Source organism: Rhamphochromis longiceps, linkage group LG19, assembly GCF_057381845.1.
Source record: "Rhamphochromis longiceps isolate RC_006_pf linkage group LG19, R_longiceps_female_GT1.1, whole genome shotgun sequence".
Classification (NCBI taxonomy): Eukaryota; Metazoa; Chordata; class Actinopteri; order Cichliformes; family Cichlidae; genus Rhamphochromis; species Rhamphochromis longiceps.
Genome location: NC_140575.1, coordinates 15,143,657 through 15,152,427, shown reverse-complemented (window position 1 = coordinate 15,152,427; position 8,771 = coordinate 15,143,657).

Below are 8,771 nucleotides of genomic sequence, written 5' to 3'. Positions count from 1 at the left end.
GCGCAGGAATACCGCTCCCTGGCTGAAGAAGCGGATCGCATCCTGCTGGCTTCCCGCACGTTCGGAGTGCACGCCCTGGCTGCGAACCCGCCGGTGTTGTGCCAAAAAGTGATTGTCTGCCATAAACTGATTTCCAGTATTTTCCAAAAAGTGATATTTAAACTGCTATAAGTAACTTGTTGGGCTATAATATGTGAAACATATGTGAAATGCATCCCTCATGGATGACACAAAGTCATACTGAGCCACAAACAACATTCATGTAACAAGGTAGAAGCCGCAATCAGGTTTTGGCAGTGACTTTTATACAACTTTTATTTATGCAGTTAAAAAAATCTCATTAACATTGAAAATGTCTTTTGTAACAGTAAGCTGGACAATAGGACAGCAGAAATGGCAGCAAATATTACAATAGTTCTGTAAAAATATTTTAAGTGGGGATAAAGGACCGGATTGGTTATAATGTAAGTACAATAACAGAGATGAAAAGATACTTGAAAAACAGATAATTTTTTAATACTATATATAACCCCTTTGTAAACGCTGTTCACCGAAGTCTATTTACCAACATATGTAAAGATATTAGACATAAAAAATACAGGGAAACATTGGAAATCATTTTTTGGCAGGAAAAACTTTTTGGCAATACCCCCACCTGCCTTCTCTGGAGCGGACGGCCTGGCGCTGACGGCAGTAATCGCTACACAGCGGCACCGCAGGAAAAGACAGAGCGCGTCGCTTGCCACCCTGCTCTTTTTCCGGTGTTGTGCCAAAAAGTTTTTGGCAGACAATCACTTTTTGGCACAACACCTGCCCAAGGAAAGGGGACTGCCACGGCGCCATAGCGGCCGCGGTCACTGACGATATGGAAAGGCTGCTCTTCATTGAAGACTCTTGCTCCGGGCGCTGTTTTCTGGTGGACTCTGGCTTCCAGAAGAGCCTTTTCCCGCCCACCGCTGCGGACCGCGGCGGACTGCGGCTAACGGTTCTCCTATTTCAACTTATGGGGAAAGGTTAGTGACTGTTAGTTTCCACGGTCGGGAATTCCAGTGGAACTTTGATGCTACTGCCAGCTCGGTGCCTATCTTCGGCACCGATTTTCTTTGTGCTCACGGGCTGTTACTCGATGTTGCGCACAGTCGTTTGATTGACGCTTTGTCGTTCTTTTCGCTGGCCCGTCTTAACGGGCCGCCGACCCCCTCGTCCGCGCCAATTTGGTAGCCTCCGGAGACATGTTTCGGCGTTTGCTGTTAGATTTTCCGTCGCTGTCAACTCCTAATTTTCTCCAGCGCAGCCGCGAAACATGTGGTTGAGCATTATATCCCCACGGTCGGTACCCCGGTGTTTCGCGTCGTCTCTAACCCGCGAAACTGTCCGTCGCCCGGGAGGAGTTCGCGGCCATGGAGCCCCTGGGCATTGTGCAGGGCTGAACAGTGCCTGGGCCTCTCCACTTCACATGGTGCCCAAGTCGGACGGGCGGTGGCGACCATGCAGGGATTTTCGGCCTTTAAATAACGTTACGGAGAACGACCGTTACCCGATTCCCCACATCCAGGATTTTTCCGCCCATCTTGCAGGGACCTCGATTTTTCCCAAATCACCAAGTGTCGGTGCACGCTGGGGATGTTCCTAAAACCGCTGTCATCACCCCTTTTGGCTTGTCCGAGTTTCTGCGCATGCCGTTTAGGTTGAAAGTTGTCGCCCAGATCTTTCAGCACCTGATGGACTCTGTTTTGCGCGGGCTGCTTTTCGTTTTGGTCTACCTGGATGACATATTGGTGGCCAGCAGCTCGGCGGGCCAGCACGAATCTCATCTGCGTTAGGTTTTCCAGCGTTTGGCGGAGCTCGGCCTGATCATCAACTGCCCAAGTGCCAGTTTGGTTTTCCAGTCCTAGATTACCTGGGGAACCGCATCTGCGCTGACGGTGTGGTCCCGTTGCCGGACAAGGTCCAGGCCTTCGCAGCTTTTCCGCGTCCCGTCTCGGTTAAGGCATTGCAGGAGTTCCTGGGGATTGTGAATTTTCATAATCGTTTCCTTCCCCGGGCCGCTCACCTGTTATAACTGCTCTACGCTGCTTTAAAAGGTAAAACGGCTGAGTTTCCTAATGTGTTCTCAGCTTGTTATAATTCTAGACAAAGGGGAGTAGCAATTTTAATACATAAAAATATTAATTTCACAGTACTCGATACAGTTATAGATCCAGAGGGCAGATTCTTAATCATTAAACTATCTATACTTGATAAAAAGCTATGTATTGCAAGTGTATATGGTCCAAATGTTGATGATCCCTCATTCTTTCACGGTTTTTTCAGTGCACTCTCTGAACACTTAGATGGCACACTTGTTCTTGGAGGCGACCTCAACCTTGGACTAAATGAAGACATGGATAGGCTCAATACAGCGGGAACTCAGCGTAATTGGCAGTCCACAAATATAATCAAACAGTATATGAGCGACTTTGGTCTTTGCGATGCATGGCGCTCCCTTCACCCCACCAGTAAGGAATATACTTTTTTCTCACATGTCCATCACTCCTACTCTCGTCTGGATTATTTTTTGGTCAGCAGCTCACTGCTGAACGACATTTCAGACACTGAGATTCATCCTATAGCTGTCAGCGATCATGGTCCTGTATCTTTAACACTAATGCACAAGAATAATACTACGCCAAGAAAAAACTGGAGATTTAATATATCACTACTTAAAGATGAAGACTTTATTAAATATTTTAAAAAAGAGTGGACTTCATATTTGGACTATAATGACACTCCCGAAACATCAGCTTCTGTTCTATGGGAAGCAGGGAAAGCTGTGATGAGAGGTAAAATAATTTCTTTCTCATCACATAAAAAGAAAAAAGAAAACAAAAATATTCAGGAATTAGAAAAAAACATCAAATCCCTAGAAGAAGCCTACGCGTCCCACCAAGATCAGGAAACATTGAACAAAATACGCAAAACAAAACTAGAATTAAATGAGATAATTGATAAAAAAAACAAAATTCTTAGTACAAAGACTACGCCTACAAAATTATGAACATGGTAATAAATCCGGTCAATTTCTAGCAAACCAGCTAAAAATAAATAAAGAAAAAACAACTATATGTGCTGTTCAAGATTCGTCTGGGAACACAATATATGATCCGATACAAATAAACAACATTTTCAGGGATTTCTATAAAACGTTGTATTCACCACAAATAAACCCATCTAAAAAAGAAATTGATCAGTTTTTGGACAACATAACTCTTCCAAAATTATTGGACACTCAAGCAATGGCACTGGATTCACCACTGACACCAGGTGAACTCCAGGAAGCCCTGATAAGTATGCACAATAATAAGGCTCCAGGACCAGACGGCTTTCCTGCAGAATTCTACAAAGAATTCTGGTCGATTCTAGCACCAGTTTTCTACAGAACGTTGTTGGAAATTAAAGAAAAGGGCAGACTTCCATCAAATATGAATTCTGCAAACATTAATCTCCTGCTAAAACCAGGCAAAGACCCTGTATATCCCTCAAGCTATCGTCCAATATCCCTTATAAATGTAGACCTTAAAATAATCTGCAACGCTCTCTCAAAGAGACTGGAGAAAATAACCCCCCTCTTAATTCATCCTGACCAAACTGGTTTCATAAAAGGTAGGCACTCATCAACAAATACACGTAGATTACTTAATTTGATAGACTACTCATACAGTTAAAACCTAGAAACTACAATATTCTCTTTAGACGCAGAAAAAGCATTCGACAGAGTTAACTGGAAATTTCTATTTGCAACTTTACACAAATTTGGTTTTGGATTCTCTTTCATAAACTGGTTAAAAATATTATATAATTCCCCAACAGCTTGTGTTAGAACAAATGACCAGACATCCTCCAGCTTCTGTCTCTTGAGGGGCACCAGACAGGGATGCCCACTCTCCCCTTCACTGTTTGCAATTTTTATTGAACCACTAGCAGCAGCAATTAGACAGAATTCAGTAATTAAGGGCATAAAATGCAAGAACGTGGAACATAAAATCAGCCTTTATGCGGATGATGTGTTACTCTTTCTCCAAAATTCACAAACCAATATCTCTGGGGTGATTGAATTGATAAACTCTTTTGCAAGAATATCAGATTACTCAATTAACTGGTCAAAATCTACAGTTCTACCGATTAATTGCTCCCTCCATAACTCCTCTTCTACACCACTGCAATCGGGAAATATAAAATATTTAGGTATTAATGTTTCTCCCAAGCTTGCAGATCTAACTAAATTAAACCATATCCCACTTTTAAAGAAGGTAGAAGATGATCTGGCTAGATGGAAATGTCTACCCATATCACTCATGGGAAGGGTTGCCGCTATAAAAATGATGGTCTTACCAAAAATAAATTATTTATTCTCAATGATCCCAACTAAACCGCCACAAGATTGGTTCAGATCTCTAGATTCATGTATGTCCAAATTCCTTTGGAAAAATAAACCCCCACGAATAAGCTTAAAAACACTACAAAAGACCAAGGATAAAGGAGGACTAGAACTGCCTAACTTTCAGCACTACTTCTTAGCCAACAGGCTTCAGTTTATCTCAGGATGGCTAAAACATACCCTCTTAGATGAACCTTGGCTAGATGTAGAACAAGCACTTTGCAATAATCTAGAGATCTCAGACCTACCATTTATCAGCTCAAACATCCAACGACATGAATGCTTTAAAAGCATCAACATCAGCGCTTCTCTGACAGCATGGTGGGAGTTTCTAAAATTGACAGCGTCTTCATTAATCCCATGCAAACGTACACCTATCTGGAACAACCCTGACATATTACAAAACAATAATATGATAAACTTTTCAGATTGGAGTGGTAAAGGAATCAAATATTTAGAACATATACTAGAAGGAACAGAATTTATTTCATTTGACAGACTAGTTACACAATATGGGATCAACAAGAAAAGATTTTTAGAATATCAACAAATTAAATCCATAGTAAAAAAGAAATTTAAACCAGGTCAAGTTGAACTACAAACACCACCAAGTGTGGTTCAATTTCTTACTCTTAAAACCCCCAAATTACTATCCAAAATATACAGAATGCTTTCTAAAACAGATGAATCAATATCACTTCCTATTGCAAAATGGGAAGCGGATTTATCAGTTAACTTAGACCTAAACTTCTGGTCTCAGATTTGCTTAAAAACCTTTCATCTAATTAGAAATCCCAGTCTTCAATTAATTCAATACAAAATATTACATAGAGTGCACTATACAGGTCATCGGATGTTCAAGATGGGCTTTACGTCTACCAACAACTGCTCACACTGCCAAACCAATTCACCGGACAATTATATCCACGCTCTTTGGTCCTGTCCACCAGTTCAGAAGTTTTGGCGCGAGATATGTGAAGACTTATCGAAGTGTCTGAAATGTAACATTCCAACTTCCCCCTTAGTGTGTTTGTTGGGCAGCTTAGATAATGTCACTTCAGAAAAGAATATCGCCCATATGGTTTTCACTGCCCTATGCATAGCCAAGAAAACAGTCCTCATGAACTGGAAAAATAAAAATAATCTTAATTCTAACCAATATAGAAATTATCTATTAGATTACATTAGTCTTGATACAGCCTCTGCCACCACATCAGATCAATTGCTCTGGGCTCCTTTGATCAGCTCCATCACCTAGTGGGGGTGGGGGGTCATAGTTTGGTCCCGCCTTCACTGTTGTGATTGGTGTGGGGGTAGGGACAGGCTTAGGGCGTCGGGGGGTTCCCCGGAGGCATCTTCCTTGGGGGGCTCAACCCGGGGTAGCGGTCATGTCCGGTTAGGGGCTCTGTTGGCTCTCAGGTGACTGTTTCCTCGCGGCTGCGTGCAGCGGGACTAGGGGAGGGTCTGTGCTGACGGACGTGGGTTACTGACCTGGTAGCCTGGCTGCCCCTGGGTGGGTCCGGGATGGGCGTGAGGTTCTGGGGGCGCTCCGTCTCTGGGCTGGGGCCCAGGCAGGGCCTCGGGGGCTTGGGTCCTGGTTGGTGTGTTGCCGGGGTTGTGGGCGGGTGGGTGCATGGGGGCCCAGCCCTGGAGCAGGGTGCCGCCGGTGCATCGAGCCACCTGGGGGGCTCTTCAACTGGTGGGGAAGATTGTCACATCTTGCAGGAGCTTTCCTCTCCTCAGGGGCTCTCTCTACAGGAGGGGGAGATACAGGAGAGGTGGAGGAAGATCTCAGCCTGGGTGTTTATTGTCTTATGTAGTCTGGAAGAAGAGTGGATGGTGGGGTGGGTGCAGTTTTCTCTGTGGTGGGGTTGGGTGGACTGTCCTGGGCTCTGTGGGGCCGGGAGGCGCTGCTGCGCTGGGCCCCGGTCTGGATGGACCTGGGCCCCCTTTCCCTGGTGGGTCGCGGAGTATGGGGGTGCCTACTGGGGTCAGCGGGGTCACTTGCCCCTCCCTTCCTTCCCTCCCCATCTCCAGCTGCCTCCCTCTTCCCGCTCCACCACAACCACCCACACATGCAGGACCTTGGAGTAGGGGTATGTCTGGCTGCCTCTGCCTCAATTTTATCCCACAACTTAGACATTCACATTACTCACACTCTCATTACACATACATATAGGATCTTGGGGGTGGGCACGATACACGGAATCCAAAGTACCATCAGGGTGTACACCCCACCCCTGGCGTCGTTGCCCACCTCTCAATGTTAAATACACGTAGACATTGAGGGCCAGCAGGAGGGACCATGCGCTTACCTGCTGCTCTCTGGCAGGTAGCTCCATGCCCTCCTGGGTTTTAAATGCACCTTAGAACACACATGCATCAACACTACAATGAGCGGGTGGAGGGAGGTTTGGAATCTTCTCTCACCCCCGTTCTCTGCGGCCTGCTGGAGCGGGGGGGCTAGGAGGAGGAGTTGGCCGTCCGACTGCGGTCTGGAGTGTGGGGCCTCCCTGCTTCTGCGGAGTCGGGGCGGTCTGCCTCTCCCCACCGCAGGGAAAAGGGAAACACCACCTGGGTCTGGGTGCAGTTCCCCCCTCCAGGGGCAAGGGTACCTAGACCCGGTTCGTAGAGTACGCTTGAGGAGTGTGATCGTGTGTACAGCGTCTCTTTATGTCTGTCTCCACGTTGCTTGAGTGTGGAGTAAGTGTATATGAGAGCATGAGGGTGGGAATGGATGTTTGTATATGTGTGTGCCTGTATGTCTGTGTCTATATGTCAGGTTGTGTTCTGTTGATCTTATGTGATGCACAATAATGTTTAATATTTAGTATTTACTGTCATATTCCCATATATCATTGTGATGTTGTTTATTCTATTACTCTTGTTCTCTTCTGCTTGTTTTCTTTTTTCTTTCTCAGCAGGTGACCCAGGTGATCGATATATGCATTTTTTTTCTTTTTTTCTTCTTTTTTTTCTTTTTCTGCTCATTCTGTTGGTTTTTGGTTTTTGCCCTTCTCCCCCGTCCCTCTTCTCAGCTGTTTCTCTTTCCCTCTTTCTTTCTCCCCTTCTTTCCCCCAGTCAAGTCTGTCCCATATTCAGTAAGTGAAAATAAAATAAACAATAAAAGGTGAATCAAATGGACCATTATGGCAAGGCTGGGATGGTCAATTTGGTAAAGTAAATCCGTTGGGCATCTTTCTTTGCCTTTAGACAACAATTCTGATGGCAAAAGAGCCAAACGGGACAGGCAAAAAAAAAAAAAAAAAAAAAAAAAAAAAGGTAAAACGGCTAAAGACCCTGTTGACTGGTCCCCAGATCGCGTCCGCGTTTTCCGCGGAAGTCGGCGCTGGCCAACGCTGCTCTGCTGGCCCACCCGTTCCCGTCAGCGGAGATCGCATTGACCACCGACGCGTCAGATGTAGCGGTGGGTGCCCTGGCAGCCCTTCGCCTTTTTCAGTCGCACACTCCGAGACGCTGAGCATAAATACAGTGTTTTCGACAGAGTTATTGGCTGTGCATTTCTCTACGCGACATTTTCGATTTTTCCTCGAGGGTTGCAGTTTTACCGTGTATGTTGACCATAAGCCTCTGACCCTTGGACATGGCGAAGGTCCGCAAACGGCGGTCCGAGTTTGCTGTGCGACTTGTCGCCCGCGCCCGGTCGTTCCCCTTTCGTGGCGCCGTCGTGTTTTCGACTCCATTCATGCCATCTCTAACCCGGGCGTACAGGCTTCGGTCAAGCTGGTCAGCGCCAAGTTCATTTGGCCGGGCCTGCGGAAAGCGGTAAAGAGTTGACTCCCTCAGTTCGTGTCGGCGCTTTGGTCCAACAACAATTGTTGATGAGGTCCTGGGGGTTAAGGTCCACACGGGATGTGCCAGCGGTTTCATCGGTCATTCGGGCTGCGCTCTGTGCTTCCTTAACAAATGGTAACTGGGTCAACCGTCTGCCTCGGGTTTTGGCCAGCCGCTTGAGGAGGTACACCAGAGAGATAGAAGGCAGGAGAATAAACCAGCTGTTCTCCACAGAACCAGCAAAGGTGTACTCTCAGTGGCAAGGGAACAATAATAATAAGAGAACAGCACCACCAAGGCTGGAGACGGAGCAATACTGGAAGAGCATATGGGAGAAGGACGCAACCCATAACGGCAATGCTCAGTGGCTAGTGGATCTGAGGGCAGACCACAGCGACCTCCCTAAACAGGGTCCAGTAACCATCACAGTGGCAGATATCCAAGAAAGGGTCTCCAGTATGAAGAGTTGGACAGCACCAGGGCCCGACATGGTTCACGCCTACTGGCTAAAGAAGCTGACTGCACTCCACGAGCGTCTGGCAGCACAAATGAACCAGCT